Here is a 19735-nt window from a genome sequence, read left to right as displayed (position 1 = left end):
AACCTGGCACCATCACTATGGTGAAGCATGGTGGTGGCAGCATCATGTTGTGGGGATGTTTTTCAGAGGCAGGGACTGGGAGACTAGTCAGGATCGAGGGAAAGATGAACGGAGCAAAGTATAGAGAGATCCTTGATGAAAATCTGCTCCAGAGTGCTCAGGACCTCAGACTGGGGCGAAGGTTCACCTTCCAACAGGATAACGACCCTAAGCACACAGCCAAGACAACGCAGGAGTGGATTCAGGACAAGTCTCTGAATGGCCTTGAGTGGCCCAGCCAGAGCCCGGACTTGAACCCAATCAAACAACTCTGGAGACACCTGAAAATAGCTGTGCAGCGACGCTCCCCATCCACCTTGACAGAGCTTGAGAGGATCTGCAGAGAAGAATGGAAGAAACTCCCCAAATACAGGCCAAGCTTGTAGCATCATACCCAAGAAGATTCGAGGCTGTAATCGCTGCCAAAGGTGCTTCCACAATGTACTGAGTAAAGAGTCTGAATACTTATGTAAATGTGATATTTCAGTTTTGTATTTTGAATAATTTTGCAACAATATTTGTCATTGCGTGTAGATTGATGAGGGGGGGAAACAATTTAATACATTTTAGAATAAGGCTGTAATGTAACAATATTTTGACAAGTCAAGGGGTCTGAATACTTTCTGAATGCACTGTACATTCAGTACCAGTCAAAAGTTTTAACACACCTACTCATTCCAGGGTTTTTCTTTATTTTTACTATTTTCTACATTGTAGAATATTAGTGAAGACATCAAAACTATGAAATAATATATGGAATCATGTAGTAACCCAAAAAGTTTTAAACAAATCAAAATATATGTTATATTTGAGATTCTTCAAAGTAGCCACCCTTTGCCTTGATGACAGCTTTGCACACTCTTGGCATTGTCTCAACCAGCTTCACTTGAAATGCTTTTCCAACAGTCTTGAAGGAGTTCCCACATAAGCTGAGCACTTTTTGAGTGCTTTTCCTTCACTCTGCGGTCCAACTCATCCAAAACTATCTCAATTGGGTTGAGGTCGGGCGATTGTGAAGGCCAGGTCATCTGATGCAGCACTCCATCACTCTTCTTCTTGGTCAAATAGTCCTTACACAGCCTGGAGGTGTGTTGGGTCATTGTCCTGTTGGAAAACAAATGATAGTCCCACTAAGCGCAAACCAGACGGGCTGGCGTATTGCTGCAGAATGCTGTGGTAGCCATGCTGGTTAAGTGTGCCTTGAATTCTAAATAAATCACAGACAGTGTCACCAGCAAAGCACCCCCACATCACACCTCCTCCTCCATGCTTCACGGTGGGAACCACACATGCGAAGATCATCCGTTCACCTACTCTGTGTCTCACAAAGACACGGCGGTTGGAACCAAAAACCTAAAATTTGGACTCATCAGACCAAAGGACAGATTTCCACCAGTCTAATGTCCATTGCTTTTGTTTCTTGCCCCAAGCAAGTCTCTTCTTCTTATTGGTGTCCTTTGGTAGTGGTTTCTTTGCATAAAATCGACCATGAAGGCCTGATTCACGCAGTCTCCTCTGAAATCAAATCAAAGTTTATTTGTCACGTGCGCCGAATACAACAGGTGTAGACCTTACAGTGAAATGCTTACTTACAGGCTCTAACCAAAAGTGCGAAGAAGAAAAAAAGGTATGTGTGTGTGTGTGTGTGTGTGTGTGTGTGTGTGTGTGTGTGTGTGTGTGTGCGTGCGTGCGTGCGTGCGTGCGTGCGTGTGTGTAGGTAAATAAAGAAATAAAAAGACATTTGAAAAATAAGAGTAGCAAGGCTATATACAGACACCGGTTAGTCAGGCTTATTGAGGTAGTATGTACATGTAGGTATGGTTAAAGTGACTATGCATATATGATGAACAGAGAGTAGCGTTAAAGAGGGGTTGGCGGGTGGTGGGTGGCGGGGCACAATGCAGATAGCCCGGTTAGCCAATGTGCGGGAGCACTGGTTGGTCGGGCCAATTGAGGTAGTATGCACATGAATGTATAGTTAAAGTGACTATGCATATAAGATAAACAGAGAGTATTGGGGGGGGGGGGCAGGGGGAGGGCACACAGTGCAAATAGTTTGGGTAACCATTTGGTTACCTGTTCAGGAGTCTTATGGCTTGGGGGTAAAAACTGTTGAGAAGCCTTTTTTGTCTTAGACTTGGCACTCCGGTACTGCTTGCCATGCGGTAGTAGAGAGAACAGTCTATGACTAGGGTGGCTGGGGTCTTTGACAATTTTCAGGGCCTTCCTCTGACACCGCCTGGTGTAGAGGTCCTGGATGGCAGGCAGCTTTGCCCCAGTGGGCCGTACGCACTACCCTCTGAAGTGCCTTGCAGTCGGAGGCCGAGCAATTGCCGTACCAGGCAGTGATGCAACCGGTGAGGATGCTCTCGATGATTCAGCTGTAGAACCTTTTGAGGATCTCAGGACCCATGCCAAATCTTTTTCGTTTCCTGAAGGGGAATAGGCTTTGTCGTGCCCTCTTCATGACTGTCTTGGTGTGTTTGGACCATTCTAATTTGTTGTTGATGTGGACACCAAGGAACTTGAAGCTCTCAACCTGCTCCACTACAGCCCCATCGATGAGAATGGGGACGTGTTCGGTGCTCCTTATCCTGTAGTCCACAATCATCTCCTTAGTCTTGGTTACGTTGAGGGAGAGGTTGTTATTCTGGCACCACCCGGCAGGTCTCTGACCTCCTCCCCAGTTGATATTGAGATGTGTCTTACTTGAACTCTGAAGCATTTATTTGGGCTGCAATTTCTGAGGCTGGTAACTCTAATGAACTTATACTCTGCAGCAGAGGTAACTCTGGGTCTTCCTTTCCTGTGGCGGTCCTCATGAGAGCTAGTTTCATCATAGCACTTGACGGTTTTTGGGACTGCACTTGAAGTGCCAAAGTTCATGACATTTTCCAGATTGACTGACCTTCACATCATAAAGTAATGATGGACTGTCGTTTCTCTTTGCTTATTTGAGCTGTTCTTGATATAATATATATATATATATATATATATATATATATATATATATATATATATATATATATATATATAATATGGACTTGGACTTCTGTATACGACCCCTACCTTGTCACAACACAATTAATTGGCTCAAATGAAATAAAGAAATAAGAAATAAATACATTCTACAAATTAACTTTTAAGAAGGCACACCTGTTAATTGAAATGCATTCCAGGTGACTACCTCATGAAGGTGGTTGAGAGAATGCCAAGAGTGTGCAAAGCTGTCATCAAGGCAAAGGGTGGCTACTTTGCCTTGATTATACTTTTTGGGTTTACTACATGATTCCAGATGTGTTATTTCATAGTTTGGATGTCTTCAATATTATTCTACAATGTAGAAAATAGTAAAAATAAAGAAACCAACCCTGTTCAGACATGACCAGCCATTCACTAATACCAACCCTGTTCAGACATGACCAGCCATTCACTAACACCAACCCTGTTCAGACATGACCAGCCATTCACTAACACCAACCCTGTTCAGACATGACCAGCCATTCACTAACACCAACCCTGTTCAGACATGACCAGCCATTCACTAACACCAACCCTGTTCAGACATGACCAACCATTCACTAACACTAACCCTGTTCAGACATGACCAGCCATTCACTAACACCAACCCTGTTCAGACATGACCAACCATTCACTAACACCAACCCTGTTCAGACATGACCAGCCATTCACTAACACCAACCCTGTTCAGACATGACCAGCCATTCACTAACACTAACCCTGTTCAGACATGACCAGCCATTCACTAACACCAACCCTGTTCAGACATGACCAACCATTCACTAACACTAACCCTGTTCAGACATGACCAGCCATTCACTAACACCAACCCTGTTCAGACATGACCAGCCATTCACTAACACCAACCCTGTTCAGACATGACCAGCCATTCACTAACACTAACCCTGTTCAGACATGACCAGCCATTCACTAACACCAACCCTGTTCAGACATGACCAACCATTCACTAACACTAACCCTGTTCAGACATGACCAGCCATTCACTAACACTAACCCTGTTCAGACATGACCAGCCATTCACTAACACTAACCCTGTTCAGACATGACCAGCCATTCACTAACACCAACCCTGTTCAGACATGACCAACCATTCACTAACACCAACTCTGTTCAGACATGACCAGCCATTCACTAACACCAACCCTGTTCAGACATGACCAGCCATTCACTAACACCAACCCTGTTCAGACATGACCAGCCATTCACTAACACCAACCCTGTTCAGACATGACCAGCCATTCACTAACACCAACCCTGTTCAGACATGACCAACCATTCACTATGCAAATTGTGAATGACACTCAACCATGCAAATTGGTTATTATTTATTTGGAAAGCACACATTATAGTCATACTCTTATACAGACATCGTACACACTCTCACTAAATCACATCCAGTATCATACACATCAACCTACTCAGATTTACTACACACAGAATATCTTGTCTCAAATTTCTAACATCTGTGGCATTGGCTCACAGGCAAAAAGGCAAGGGAATAAAACAAATATTGCTAGAACTTATTTCTTGAATTCTAAATATCAGACATTTGAAAGCTCTAGTTTTGACCTTCATAATACCTCTGATGGCAGTAACTTTACAAGCACTAATTATGGTCAATTTAGCCTGAGAATAGTATCTAGTTATGGTAAGGGGTGAAATAAGTATAGCCAGTTATAATTGTAACGGTTTAGCAGATTATAAAAGAAGATCAGTCTTTACATAGCTAAAAGAAAAGGAATATAACATATACTGTTTACAGGAAACTCACTCTACATCCTTAGATGAAGTTGTGTGTAACGGCTGTCAAATGGAGTAGAACAAGGCGCAGCGCGTTTAGTGCTCATCTTGAAGTTTAATGAAGAAATAGAACACTTTACAAAAGAAACAAAATGACAGCCAACACATCCGTCAGGTTTCCAAACTACTAACCGGAAAACAACCACCCACAAAACCCAAAGGAAAACAGGCTGCCTAAGTATGGCTCCCAATCAGAGACAACGACATACAGCTGTCCCTGATTGAGAACCATACCCGGCCAAAACAAAGAAATACAAAACATAGAAAAAGGACATAGAATGCCCACCCTAGTCACACCCTGGCCTAACCAAAATAAAGAATAAAACCCTCTCTATGGCCAGGGCGTGACATTGTGTGGAAAAAGGAATGGGGTGGTAAAATAATTTTCTGTCAACGACAAAGCAACTCAAAAGGTGTGATGTTATGAACTAACAAAAATGTTGATTTGAATGTGCAAATAGTCAGGAAATAGTCAGGAAGGTGGATCTTTTTGAATATGAAAGTGGACGAAAAAGAGATTTAGCTCATTAATCTATATGGTCCAAATCAGGATGATCTGTACTTCTTCTAAAATATTTATAGCAATTTATTGAACTGACAAGCAACAAATGATCAAATCATTATGGTAGGAGACTATAACACAGTGTTAAGTACCTCAATGGACCGTAAAGGTAATCATTCTACAAACTATCATCACCGTGCCCTTAAGGAAATCACAAATATTATGGACACGTTAGAAATAGTGGATATTTGGAGACTAAAAAACCCAGACCTAGTGAGATATACATGGAGGAGACTTAATCAAGCTAGTCGTCTTGACTACTTTCTTTTATTTTCTCTCTTGCATCAAAGGTTTAAAAAGTTTTAATAGGAGACAGAATGCGATCGGATCGCATCATCTAATTGGCCTTCACATAACTCTTATAGAATTTCCACGTGGTCGGGGATATTGGAAATTGAAGCAAAGTTTACTGGAGTACAACTTATTTTTAACTAAGACAAAATAATTTATAACTGAATTTTTCCAGAGTAGTATAGGTTCAGCAAATCCCCTTTTTGTTTGGGATACCTTTAAATTTACCTCCAGAGATCATTCAATTCAATATTCATCAATAATAAAAAAGCAGTTTCAGGCTAAAGAGACAAGACTAACAAGGGAAATACATTAACTGATAGTACAGGTAGATAGCAATAAAAACGATACTACAGAGATACAAAATACATTTGAGGAGAAACAAAAAGAACTTGAGGAATCTATCTAACGTCATCTATTAATCTATTAATCTATTATCGAAGGCTTACGAACAAAGGTGTCCATGTATGCCGATGACTCAAGTTTTATATGAAGTCCACAAGCTATATCCCTGCAATGTCTCATTTAAGATCTAGATAACTTTTCTGTACTTTCTGGACTAAAACGTAATTATGATAAGTGTTCAATATTACGTATTGGATCTTTTAAAAAAATACAACTTTTACCTTGCAGTTTACCTATAAAATGGGCTGATGATGAAGTAGACATACTTGGTATTCATATCACAAAATATATAAATAAGCTGTCTATAATGAATTTCAATAGAAAACCTGTAAAAATAGACAAGATCCTGCAACCATGGAGAGGTAAGTACCTGTCCATTTACGGAAAAATTGCCCTGATTAACTCCTTAGTCATATCTCAGTTTACTCACGTACTTATGGCGCTGCCTACTCCTGATGATTCGTTTTTCAAATCATACGAGCAAAAAATATTTTGCTTTATCTGGGACACTAAACCAGACAAAATAAAACGTGCCTATCTATATAATGAATAGGGTGGGTTGAGATGATTAAATATAAAAGCACTACACCTCTCTCTAAAAGCTTCACTTTATTCAAAAGTTTTACTTGAACCCTAAATGGTTCTCAAGTAGATTACTAAGAAAAGCTCATCCATTGTTTAAAAATTGCCTTTTTGCCTTTGTGCAGATTGCCATGTCTCATTTTCGATTAATTGAAAATGATACTTTTTCAAAGTATCTCTCTTTTTCAAACAAGCATTGCAGAGCTGGCTACAATTTCAATTTCTTCCCCCTGAAAAGTTAGAACAAATATTATGGTTGAACCCAAATGTGCTGGTTGATACAATTCCTGTATTTATGGGAAAGATGTTTGAAAAGGGTATTTTGTTCTAAATGATATTGTAAATTGGAATTGTAGAGTTATGTCCTTCATGGAGTTATCAGATATTATATGGGAAGGTCTGCTCACTCCAAGTGTACAACCAATTGATTACAGCATTGCCCCAAAAATGGAAGAGGCAGGTGGAAGCGGGAGGAGGTAGGGAACTGGTCTGTCTGCCCAATATAAAGGATCAAAACTGGCAGAGGAATAAAAATAACATAAATAGGAAAGTATACCATTTTCATTTGAGGACCAGGACGTTGACAACTGTGCCATACGGATTGCAAAATAGTTGGGAAGAGATTTTTGATTTACCGATTCCACAGTACAGGGTGTATGAGTTGATATATAAAACCACCCAAGATTCAAGACTTCATGCTTTTCAGCTAAAATGATTATATAGAATTCTTGCCACCCGCAAAATTTTGAATATTTGGGGCATCAAATCATCGAAGCTCTGCAGATTTTGTTGTGATGATACAGAATCAATAGACAATTTATTTTGGTATTGCCCTCAGGTAGCCTGTTTCTGGTCTCAGGTTCAGGACTTGCTGAAAATGCATAACATTGATCTAAAATTGACCCTAGAAATAGTACTATTAGGAGAACAAGCTCCCTCACGACGCCAGGACAGCGGAGTCAATCACCACCTTCCGGAGACACCTGAAACCCCACCTCTTTAAGGAATACCTGGGATAGGATAAAGTAATCCTTCTAACCCCCCCCCTTAAAAGATTTAGATGCACTATTGTAAAGTGGTTGTTCCACTGGATATCATAAGGTGAATGCACCAACTTGTAAGTCGCTCTGGATAAGAGCGTCTGCTAAATGACTTAAATGTAAATGTAAAATGTAAATCTGAAGAGACCGGGTCAGTCAATTACTAATATACTAATACTCTTAGTAAAAGTATTTATCTTCAACTCGCAATCTGTGGATTCTATTCGATTAGATAGATTGAAATTGTACATTAAACTTTACAGCATAGTTGAAAGATATATGTTGCGTAGAAATCCGAAGAGGTGGCCAGCAGAGATAGGTGGGATGGGCTGAGGGAAGCTGAGGGTTGGGATGTGGAATTGAAAACAAGTAGGAGTGGAGTTGCTGTGCGGGACATAGAATGATGGTGAAAGTAAAAAATAAAGTCAAAATAAAACATAATAATGAATCACACTGAGGGGCAGTGTTTTTACAGCTAATGCCGGTTTGCCTGAGGCTGATGCCGTGCAGATGTTTGTACACATGCATATACACACTCTCATTCAAATAAACACATACAAGAACACACACATACATGTAATAGTGCCAGACATACACACAAACATATACAGTTGGCCTTGCTATGATTATTTTAGTTGTCCTTGATGTCCTTTTTTGATGTCCTTTTTTAGTTTTATTTGATATATTTTTTGCATTGTTTTTTGCTGTTTTCTTTTTCTTTTTTCTCTTTAGTTCATTTTCTTGGTTGTTGGTGCGTTGGGTGCGTTGGGTGCGCTGGGTGCGCTGGGTGCGCTGGGTGCGCTGCGTGCGTTGGGTGCGCTGGGTGCGCTGGGTGCGCTGGGTGCGCTGGGTGCGCTGGGTGCGCTGGGTGCGCTGGGTGCGCTGGGTGCGTTGGGTGCGCTGGGTGCGTTGGGTGCGTTGGGTGAGCTGGGTGCGCTGGGTGCGCTGGGTGCGTTGGGTGCGCTGGGTGCGCTGCGTGCGTTGGGTGCGCTGGGTGCGCTGGGTGCGCTGGGTGCGCTGGGTGCGCTGGGTGCGCTGGGTGCGCTGGGTGCGCTGCGTGCGTTGGGTGCGCTGGGTGCGCTGGGTGCGCTGGGTGCGCTGGGTGCGCTGGGTGCGCTGGGTGCGCTGGGTGCGCTGGGTGCGTTGGGTGCGCTGGGTGCGCTGGGTGCGCTGGGTGCGTTGGGTGCGCTGGGTGCGCTGGGTGCGTTGGGTGCGCTGGGTGCGTTGGGTGCGTTGGGTGAGCTGGGTGCGCTGGGTGCGCTGGGTGCGCTGGGTGCGTTGGGTGCGCTGGGTGCGCTGGGTGCGCTGGGTGCGCTGGGTGCGCTGGGTGCGTTGGGTGCGCTGGGTGCGTTGGGTGCGCTGGGTGCGTTGGGTGCGCTGGGTGCGCTGGGTGCGCTGGGTGCGTTGGGTGCGTTGGGTGCGCTGGGTGCGCTGGGTGCGTTGGGTGCGTTGGGTGCGCTGGGTGCGTTGGGTGCGCTGGGTGCGTTGGGTGCGCTGGGTGCGCTGGGTGCGTTGGGTGCGCTGGGTGCGCTGGGTGCGCTGGGTGCGTTGGGTGCGTTGGGTGCGCTGGGTGCGTTGGGTGCGCTGGGTGCGTTGGGTGCGCTGGGTGCGCTGGGTGCGTTGGGTGCGCTGGGTGCGTTGGGTGCGTTGGGTGCGCTGGGTGCGTTGGGTGCGTTGGGTGCGTTGGGTGCGCTGGGTGCGTTGCGTTCTTGGGGGTGGGGAATGGAATTCATTGTATTTCTTATTTTTTTAAAGTATTCTTGTGGGAGGGTCTCGAATGGTTGAGGGACAGCTATTGGGGAACTGTGGGGGGATCACGTTTTTTGGCCTGGTGGGAGATCTGTCAACGTGCCCTTGAGCAGGGCGTTGACCCTGGATGCTTCTGTGTGTCACTCTGAATGGGAGTCTGTTGGATGACTGGTGTGGTGTAGTTGTTGAGCGGCTTCACTGCAAGTGTATTGTTTGTTTCAGATATTCAATTTAAAAAAATAAAAAAGGGTCTGAATACTTATTTAAATGTAATATTGCAGTTGTTGTATATTTAATACATTTGCAAACATTTCTAAAAATCTGTTTTGCTTTGTCATTATGGAGTATTGTCTGTACGTTGGTGAGGGGAAAACAACAATTTAATCAATTTTAGAATAAGGCTGTAATGTAACAAAATGTGGAAAAAGTCAAGGGTTCTGAATACTTTCCGAACGCACTGTAAGTGTCACTTCCCTCAGAACAGTGATAGACCAGGCCTGACCACATTCTGTCCGTGACAACATCACAGAGACACGTCTTGCACCTCATCATTCTGCGTGCGCAACATCACAGAGACACGTCTTGCACCTCATCATTCTGCGTGCGCAACATCACAGAGACACGTCTTGCACCTCATCATTCTGCGTGCGCAACATCACAGAGACACGCCTTGCACCTCATCATTCTGCGTGCGCAACATCACAGAGAGACTCATCATTCATTTGAGTTCACTCACTCTCTCTGTCAGACGCTTTTCAGCTCCCAGGCATTAGAAACAGTAAAACGTCATTCCGTCAAGGAGAAATGTAGTGTTTTTTTTCTGTGACAATTGATATGAACACCTGTACAGGATTGACATAGAGCATTACGTTATAGGTTATTAGATCATGACAATGGCATTTAGTGATGCAATATAATGTGACATTATGCTAGACATTATGAGAAATGGCAATTACATTGTGTAATGCCAATTACAAGATATAAAAACGTAATTAAACATAATGACAAAAGAAGAAAAGATAACTAAGCCTGACGTGTTTTTAAGCATTCATGTTTTTCTAATTCATCAAACAAAATACATTTCCTTCCTTCAAAATACAACGGCGTTAAACAATCGAGAGGACAGACAGACAAACAAACAAGTCATCAACATAAAGACCAGCTGCAAAACAAACAGAGCAGGAGCACTGAGGTGTTTAAGGTTTAATGCTGTTCCCTGGGGACCCGTTTGGGCTGGTTACAGTCCCACGCCCTCCTGGGAGAGCAATGGAAACATACGCCACCACAGGAACACCCTAGGGCCTTCAGGAGGTGGAGGAGGCGATGCATCCTTCCCTCTTTCCCTCTGGCTGGGGGAAGACAAAGGTAGAGGCGGTCTTCTAGGCCCTGACACCTGTCAACACATTAGGTGTCAAATAAACAGCCTTTCAACCTGGGCCAGCAGGTAAACCCAGTAGATGAAAGTGCCAGTCTTCTGACAGGCTGGGCTGGGTGTGTATCTGGCAGATTCAGCTCCAAGACCAGGTTGAAGAATGATGATCTGGCCTAGAGAGCATGCCAGAGGAGCTGTGATATGGTGTGTTCTCTTCAGATACAGTCTCTGAAGCGAGAGCCCAGGAGACTGGTAGTAGGAGACAGGCCCATAGAGACTGGTAGTAGGAGACATACCCATAGAGACTGGTAGTACGAGACAGACCCATAGAGACTGGTAGTAGGAGACAGACCCATAGAGACTGGTAGTAGGAGACAGGCCCATAGAGACCGGTAGTAGGAGACAGACCCATAGAGACTGGTAGTAGGAGACAGACCCATAGAGACTGGTAGTAGGAGACAGACCCATAGAGACTGGTAGTAAGAGACAGACCCATAGAGACTGGTAGTAGGAGACAGACCCATTGAGACTGGTAGTAGGAGACATACCCATAGAGACCGGTAGTAGGAGACAGGCCCATAGAGACCGGTAGTAGGAGACAGACCCATAGAGACTGGTAGTAGGAGACAGACCCATAGAGACTGGTAGTAGGAGACAGGCCCATAGAGACCGGTAGTAGGAGACAGGCCCATAGAGACTGGTAGTAGGAGACAGACCCATAGAGACTGGTAGTAGGAGACAGACCCATAGAGACTGGTAGTAGGAGACAGACCCATAGAGACTGGTAGTAGGAGACAGACCCATAGAGACTGGTAGTAGGAGACAGGCCCATAGAGACTGGTAGTAGGAGACAGACCCATAGAGACTGGTAGTAGGAGACAGACCCATAGAGACTGGTAGTAGGAGACAGGCCCATAGAGACTGGTAGTAGGAGACAGGCCCATAGAGACTGGTAGTAGGAGACAGACCCATAGAGACTGGTAGTAGGAGACAGACCCATAGAGACTGGTAGTAGGAGACAGGCCCATAGAGACTGGTAGTAGGAGACAGGCCCATAGAGACTGGTAGTAGGAGACAGACTCATAGAGACTGGTAGTAGGAGACAGGCCCATAGAGACTGGTAGTAGGAGACAGGCCCATAGAGACTGGTAGTAGGAGACAGGCCCATAGAGACTGGTAGTAGGAGACAGGCCCATAGAGACTGGTAGTAGGAGACAGACCCATAGAGACTGGTAGTAGGAGACAGGCCCATAGAGACTGGTAGTAGGAGACAGACCCATAGAGACTGGTAGTAGGAGACAGGCCCATAGAGACTGGTAGTAGGAGACAGGCCCATAAAGACTGGTTGTAGGAGACAGACCCATAGAGACTGGTAGTAGGAGACAGACCCATAGAGACTGGTAGTAGGAGACAGACCCATAGAGACTGGTAGTAGGAGACAGGCCCATAGAGACTGGTAGTAGGAGACAGGCCCATAGAGACTGGTAGTAGGAGACAGGCCCATAGAGACTGGTAGTAGGAGACAGGCCCATAGAGACTGGTAGTAGGAGACAGGCCCATAAAGACTGGTAGTAGGAGACAGGCCCATAGAGACTGGTAGTAGGAGACAGACCCATAAAGACTGGTAGTAGGAGACAGGCCCATAGAGACTGGTAGTAGGAGACAGGCCCATAGAGACTGGTAGTAGGAGACCGACCCATAGAGACTGGTAGTAGGAGACAGGCCCATAGAGACTGGTAGTAGGAGACAGGCCCATAAAGACTGGTAGTAGGAGACAGGCCCATAGAGACTGGTAGTAGGAGCCAGACCCATAGAGACTGGTAGTAGGAGACAGACCCATAGAGACTGGTAGTAGGAGACAAACCCATAGAGACTGGTAGTAGGAGACAGACCCATAGAGACTGGTAGTAGGAGACAGACCCATAGAGACTGGGAGTAGGAGACAGGCCCATAGAGACTGGTAGTAGGAGACAAGCCCATAGAGACTGGTAGTAGGAGACAGACCCATAGAGACTGGTAGTAGGAGACAGGCCCATAGAGACTGGTAGTAGGAGACAGACCCATAGAGACTGGTAGTAGGAGACAGGCCCATAGAGAATGGTAGTAGGAGACAGGCCCATAAAGACTGGTAGTAGGAGACAGGCCCATAGAGACTGGTAGTAGGAGACAGACCCATAGAGACTGGTAGTAGGAGACAGACCCATAGAGACTGGTAGTAGGAGACAGACCCATAGAGACTGGTAGTAGGAGACAGGCCCATAGAGACTGGTAGTAGGAGACAGACCCATAGAGACTGGTAGTAGGAGACAGACCCATAGAGACTGGTAGTAGGAGACAGGCCCATAGAGACTGGTAGTAGGAGACAGACCCATAGAGACTGGTAGTAGGAGACAGACCCATAGAGACTGGTAGTAGGAGACAGGCCCATAGAGACTGGTAGTAGGAGACAGACCCATAGAGACTGGTAGTAGGAGACAGACCCATAGAGACTGCTAGTAGGAGACAGGCCCATAGAGACTGGTAGTAGGAGACAGACCCAGGCCTGACAGCTATAGTTATTCATTGTAGTTATACTGCTGAAGAATGTGTTACCATTACTATTATTATAAGAAAAAAAATTATAGGTCTCTTGTATAATGTTGATGTCTGTCGGTCCAGTATTTATTTTTAAAATATGCATTTGTCTGTTTGTCCAAATGTCATTTAAGCTAAGCAGCCTACTCACGTCTGCCACATAAAACCTTATTTTCCACTCTGAGGAGCTAAGGCGATGATGCCTGAAGCTGTCACAGATTGCCTTGTCAGGTATAACACTAACTCTGGGTTTATGGCTACTTAGGTGGTAATATATAGTTCCAGAATTCCACAAGTGTCTCTTCCCTTCCCAATTTGGTCTGGATCAGATAAGGCCTCTCTCCCACCAGTCCCTCAGCTCTCCGTCCTCCATCAGTTGCTGCTCGACTCTGCTGTCCGCCCCCAGCCCCCAGCCCCCTACCCCCTGCCCCCTACCCCCTGCCTCAGGCCTAGCTGTGTGGAGAGAAAAGCTGTATCAGACAGGAAGGAAATGTGAAAATAATGATATATTTAACAGAGACACCTTCCTATAAATCCACAGACATATGACTGTTTCTCAAATGGAACCCCATTCCCTATGTAGTGCACTACTTTTGATCAGGGCCCATAGGGTAGGGGTCAAGAGTAATCACTTTAAAAGGTAATAGGGTACTATTTGGGACGCATTCACAGACAATAACATCAAATCTAACTTTATTGTTCACAAGCAACGAATACAACGGGGTAGTAGACCTTTACAGGGAAATGCTTACTGACAAGCCCTGAACCAACAACGCGGTTTTAAGAAAAAAAAGTGTTGAGAAAGTATTTACAAAAAATAAACTGAAGTAAAAATAATAATAATAATAATAAATAAACCAATAAAAACAAGTTATTAGGAAAATAGAAAAATAACAAATAATTAAGGAGCAGCAGTAATATAACAGTAGCGAGGCTATATATACAGGGGGTACCGGTTCAGAGTCAATGTGCGGGGGTACAGGTTAGTCGAGGTAATTGAGGTAATATGTACATGTAGGTAGAGGTAAACTGACTATGCATTGATAATAAACAGAGAGTAGCAGCAGCGTAGAAATGGGGTGGGGTGGGGACAATTCAAATAGTCCGGGTAGCCATTTGATTAGCTGTTCAGGAGTCTTATGACTTGGGGGTAGAAGCTGTTAAGAAGCCTCTTGGACAGTACCTCCTCCAGCTAGTCCATTAGAGGGGGTCTGTTCCTACAGAAGTATGGAAATGACCCAATATGTTCAGAGACAGGAACAGAAACTACTCTTTAATGACAGGTATTTTACAGTGATGAGTTGATGATTGTAGTGAAAGGTATTGGACGGGGGAGGCATATGCAAGTTGAGGGTAAGCCCAGTTGCGACATGATGCGGCCTCAAATCGTTCCCTAAGATGTCTATTTACCTGTGGTTGATATTTGAGACAAATTACTACATCCCAAATGGCACTCTGTTCCCTACATACTGCACTACATAGGGCATAGGGTGCCTTTTTGGATGTATTTTTCCTCCTGTTTTTGTGCCCAGTCAATATATTTCAGTGACAATAACCACATTTCCATCACCTATTTTATCAGAGTAGTCATACTTCTGTGTGCGCTACCTCATCACCTATTTTTATCAGAGTAAAGTCATACTTCTGTGTGCGCTACCTCATCACCTATTTTATCAGAGTAGTCATACTTCTGTGTGCGCTACCTCATCACCTATTTTTATCAGAGTAAAGTCATACTTCTGTGTGCGCTATCTCATCACCTATTTTTATTAGAGTAAAGTCATACTTCTGTGTGCGCTACCTCATCACCTATTTTTATTAGAGTAAAGTCATACTTCTGTGTGCGCTACCTCATCACCTATTTTTATCAGAGTAAAGTCATACTTCTGTGTGCGCTATCTCATCACCTATTTTTATCAGAGTAAAGTCATACTTCTGTGTGCACTATCTCATCACCTATTTTTATCAGAGTAAAGTCATACTTCTGTGTGCACTATCTCATCACCTATTTTATCAGAGTAAAGTCATACTTCTGTGTGCACTATCTCATCACCTATTTTATCAGAGTAAAGTCATACTTCTGTGTGCGCTACCTCATCACCTATTTTTATCCTCACATTGTTTTATGCAGATTTTGAATATTCGCATGAAAATCTGTCGCCAATTGGACAGAAACCTAGCTAGTATCCCTAAATGCATGTAGTAGCGATCACATGTACCTCAGGATACACATAGTTGACTGAGACAAATATAGACTAAGGTTGCCACTTGCCACTGATCAAAACAGAGATGTTATGTTAGCATAATGCAGGGGTTCACAAACTTTTTTTGCTTCGGTACCCACCAACTGAGGTGTCTTTTGATTCCACCATAAGGGTTAAACGGTGAGATCAAAGAATCAAAGAATAAATAGAAAATATTATCTTGGCAGCAGAGGGACAATTCTGCAGTTTGAAAACTAAGCTTCTGCGATTCCACACATCTTGCCCTGGAGCTGAGATAAAATGTTGCAGTTTGAAAGCTAATTTCCTACGATTCCACACATCTTGGCCTGGAGCTGAGATAAAATGTTGCAGTTTGAAAGCTAATTTCCTACGATTCCACACATCTTGGCCTGGAGCTGAGATAAAATGTTGCAGTTTGAAAGCTAATTTCCTACGATTCCACACATCTTGCCCTGGAGCTGAGATAAAATGTTGCAGTTTGAAAGCTAATTTCCTGCGATTCTGCACATTTTGACATGGCTAATGTTGTGTCTTTTTCTACTTAAAACATTTTATATCAACGTCAATGGGAGCCTGACTGTCTTGCTTTTATTTAGTTGATTGTAAATTCTCCAAGATTATAGGCTATTGTTGATAATATAAAGGTATATCATGTTTTCTACCTACTTTCTATTTGGTTTTAGTCGTTTACGTTTACACTGAAATCCTTTTTCTATCCCGAAAATTGTATTAAAATATATAATATACTGTATATATACTTAGATATGTTTATTTTGCAATGCACAAACGTCATCCCGCTCCCCACCTGGACCCCTGCCCCTGACCGACAGTTTGGGAGCTTGTTGCTGTTGTAGATTTCAACATTGTGAGCAGATCTGTACACTTTATTCAATAGGGTCTGATTGGAGAAGTTGCTTGTGTACACTAACATATTGGTGTGTCTAACTCTGCCCTAAAATGCCATGTTGTACGTCAATAGCATGTTTTTTAGAAACTTTAGCAGAGATGGTAGTATGTCAAGGTGTCAATCATCTATCTACACCAACAAAAATAGTGAACCCAACAAAAATAAAATAATTGTGTCAAAACCTTTTTGACAGAACAGGATAACAGGAAGTCATTTAGGTATCAATAAACACAATAAAACTAAATATAACATACCACAATAATGTTGGCTTGAGACTTTGTTGAACCTAGCTTTTGGTCACGCCTGTCATTCTTTTGTCTTAATGAAGCTACAGTATACCTTTGGGTAGACTGGAACTCTGTTCCTAAGGCCACACTACTGAGAATGAAGCTTTATATTAGGATGTATGTATTCACATTCTAGTCTGGTGGCATAGTCTCACACCTAGTCATTATACAATCCTAACTCTAATAGTAGCAGAGATTTAACAAAGTGAGATAATGTTTTAAGCATTCCCAATATATAGACCAAACATCTTCCTCAAATCTATGACGTCAAAGCTCTGACGTTTGGTCAAACATATGAAATGACTGCTGAATAAATCAGATTTCAGGGAAACCTAGATGTTATTTAGCCAGAAGGGATTTTAGTCACACTGAGATTATCTTGAATACAGTTGTATCATGAATACTTTGGCTGGCTTGTCAAGCTCTCATCCCAGGCCCAAACTTGCACTATTTACCTGAACATCAATAGACTATCAACTATTTAGCAAGTAATGTTTAAAATTAAAAACCCTTCAGTGTCAGGTGGTTTGGTGTCTGACAATTCATAACTGACAGATTAGCTTGAAAAGAAAACACAACTGTCTCCATTCTCTTGCTCAAGGCTCAATCATCGTTTTGCCCCAACACTTCTCTCTTGTCGGCTTAGTTAAGATAATATGGTGACATATGCATATCATTGCTTCAGGTCCTGAGCTACAGGAAGGTAGATTTGGGTATGTCATTTTCAGGCACTTTTTTTTTTTAAAGGTTATGATCCTTAAGAGGTTTTAAGATAATATGGTGACATGGTTGTGCAACCAGATAATTCCAAGGTACCAGTCTAAATTGAGGATTGCATTACACACACGTCATACTTAGGATGTACTTTCCTTCAATATGCTTTATATAGAAATATATACTATACTTTATTTCTATATACTTTATATAGAAATATATACTATACTTTCTTTCTATATACTTTACATAGAAACATATACTATACTTTCTTTCTATATACTTTATATAGAAATATATACTATACTTTCTTTCTATATACTTTGTATAGAAATATATACTATACTTTCAACTATCTACTAAATGATCTGACAACAAATTGAGCTGTTGGTCAAGACTGCATTGTCCTTGTCCTCACCTTGACGATGACATAATGCCAACAGTAATGTACTATTACACTGTGACAGACAGACAGGTTGAGACAGACAGGTCAGACAGACAGGTTGAGACAGACAGGTCAGATAGACAGGTTGAGACAGACAGGTTGAGACAGACAGGTCAGACAGGCAGGTCAGATAGACAGGTTGAGAAACACAGGTTAGACAGACAGGTTGAGATAGACAGGTCAGACAGACAGGTTGAGACAAACAGGTCAGACAGGCAGGTTGAGACAGACAGGTTGAGACAGACAGGTCAGACAGACAAGTTGAGACAGAGGTCAGACAGACAGGTTGAGACAGACAGGTTGAGACAGACAGGTCAGACAAACAGGTCAGAAAGACAGGTTGAGATAGACAGGTCAGACAGACATGTTGAGATAGACAGGTCAGACAGACAGGTTGAGACAGACAGGTCAGACAGACAGGTTGAGACAGACAGGTCAGACAGACAAGTCAGACAGACAGGTTGAGACAGACAGGTCAGACAGACAGGTTGAGACAGACAGGTTGAGACAGACAGGTTGAGACAGACAGGTTGAGACAGACAGGTCAAACAAACAGGTTGAGACAGACAGGTCAGACAGACAGGTTGAGACAGACAGGTCAGACAGACAGGTCAGACAATTGAGATCTGGCTCAGTATAATACTTTCATTTGTGGTTATGCTACAAGCCTCACTTGAAACCAGCAGGCCCTATTGAGCACAGACAATGGGAAGTCATCACACCCGTCACCCTCTGCAAACACAGGGACGATTAGGGAATCAAAGATGTGAGAACTGACTGTGACTGAAATGAAAAGCGACTCTGTGAACTCTTTCCGCAAACATCACCAATGCTAAACACAAACCATTGTAATGGAACATGGTAATGGCGTGTGTGTGTGTGTGTGTGTGTGTGTGTGTGTGTGTGTGTGTGTGTGTGTGTGTGTGTGTGTGTGTGTGTGTGTGTGTGTGTGTGTGTGTGTGTGTGTGTGTGTGTGTGTGTGTGTGTGTGTTTGCATGCATCATTATCTGGTTGTCTGTATCCATGATAAGCTATCGTCTACAGAGACTAGTCTACACACAGAAGCCACAGATGGGAGAGTGATTTTTTCCCATTTAGCTGTCACTCAGGGAGAGAGAGAGAGAGAGAGAGAGAGAGAGAGAGAGAGAGAGGACTCATGCTTAAGCATCCTAAATACGACCTTATTCCCTATATAGTGCCCTGTGTGCCCTGGTGAAAAGTAGTGCACTACATAGGGAACAGGATGTCGTTTGGGGCACAGACCTGTTGAGTCCCTCACAGCCTCACAAGGGAACAGGGGTGAGCTTGACTAGAGCCTTCGGCCGTTGGAGGTGAGAAGTGTTAATCCTGAATTAAATGATCTGGCACTTTACAAAATACGAGACAATTACAGGGATAATTATACCAAGCCTTCACACAGCGCCCGTGGGTCACAATTACCATCATATAGTAGGCTTCACACATAGGAGAGCTGCTTCAGCATCAGTCTCCTCTCTCCAGGTATGACTGCTACAGTGGTGGGGACCACAGACCTAATGTAGAGAGGTGGAGTGTGGAGGGGTCCACAGACCTACTGTAGAGAGGTGGAGTGTGGAAGGGCCCACAGACCTACTGTAGAGAGGTGGAGGGTGGAGGGGTCCACAGACCTACAGTAGAGAGGTGGAGTGTGGAGGGGCCCACAGACCTACTGTAGAGAGGTGG

The sequence above is a fragment of the Salmo trutta genome, chromosome 13, assembly GCF_901001165.1.
Source record: "Salmo trutta chromosome 13, fSalTru1.1, whole genome shotgun sequence".
In the NCBI taxonomy this organism is placed as follows: Eukaryota; Metazoa; Chordata; class Actinopteri; order Salmoniformes; family Salmonidae; genus Salmo; species Salmo trutta.
The sequence above is the reverse complement of the archived record's forward strand: the minus strand, read 5'-3'. Positions refer to the sequence as shown.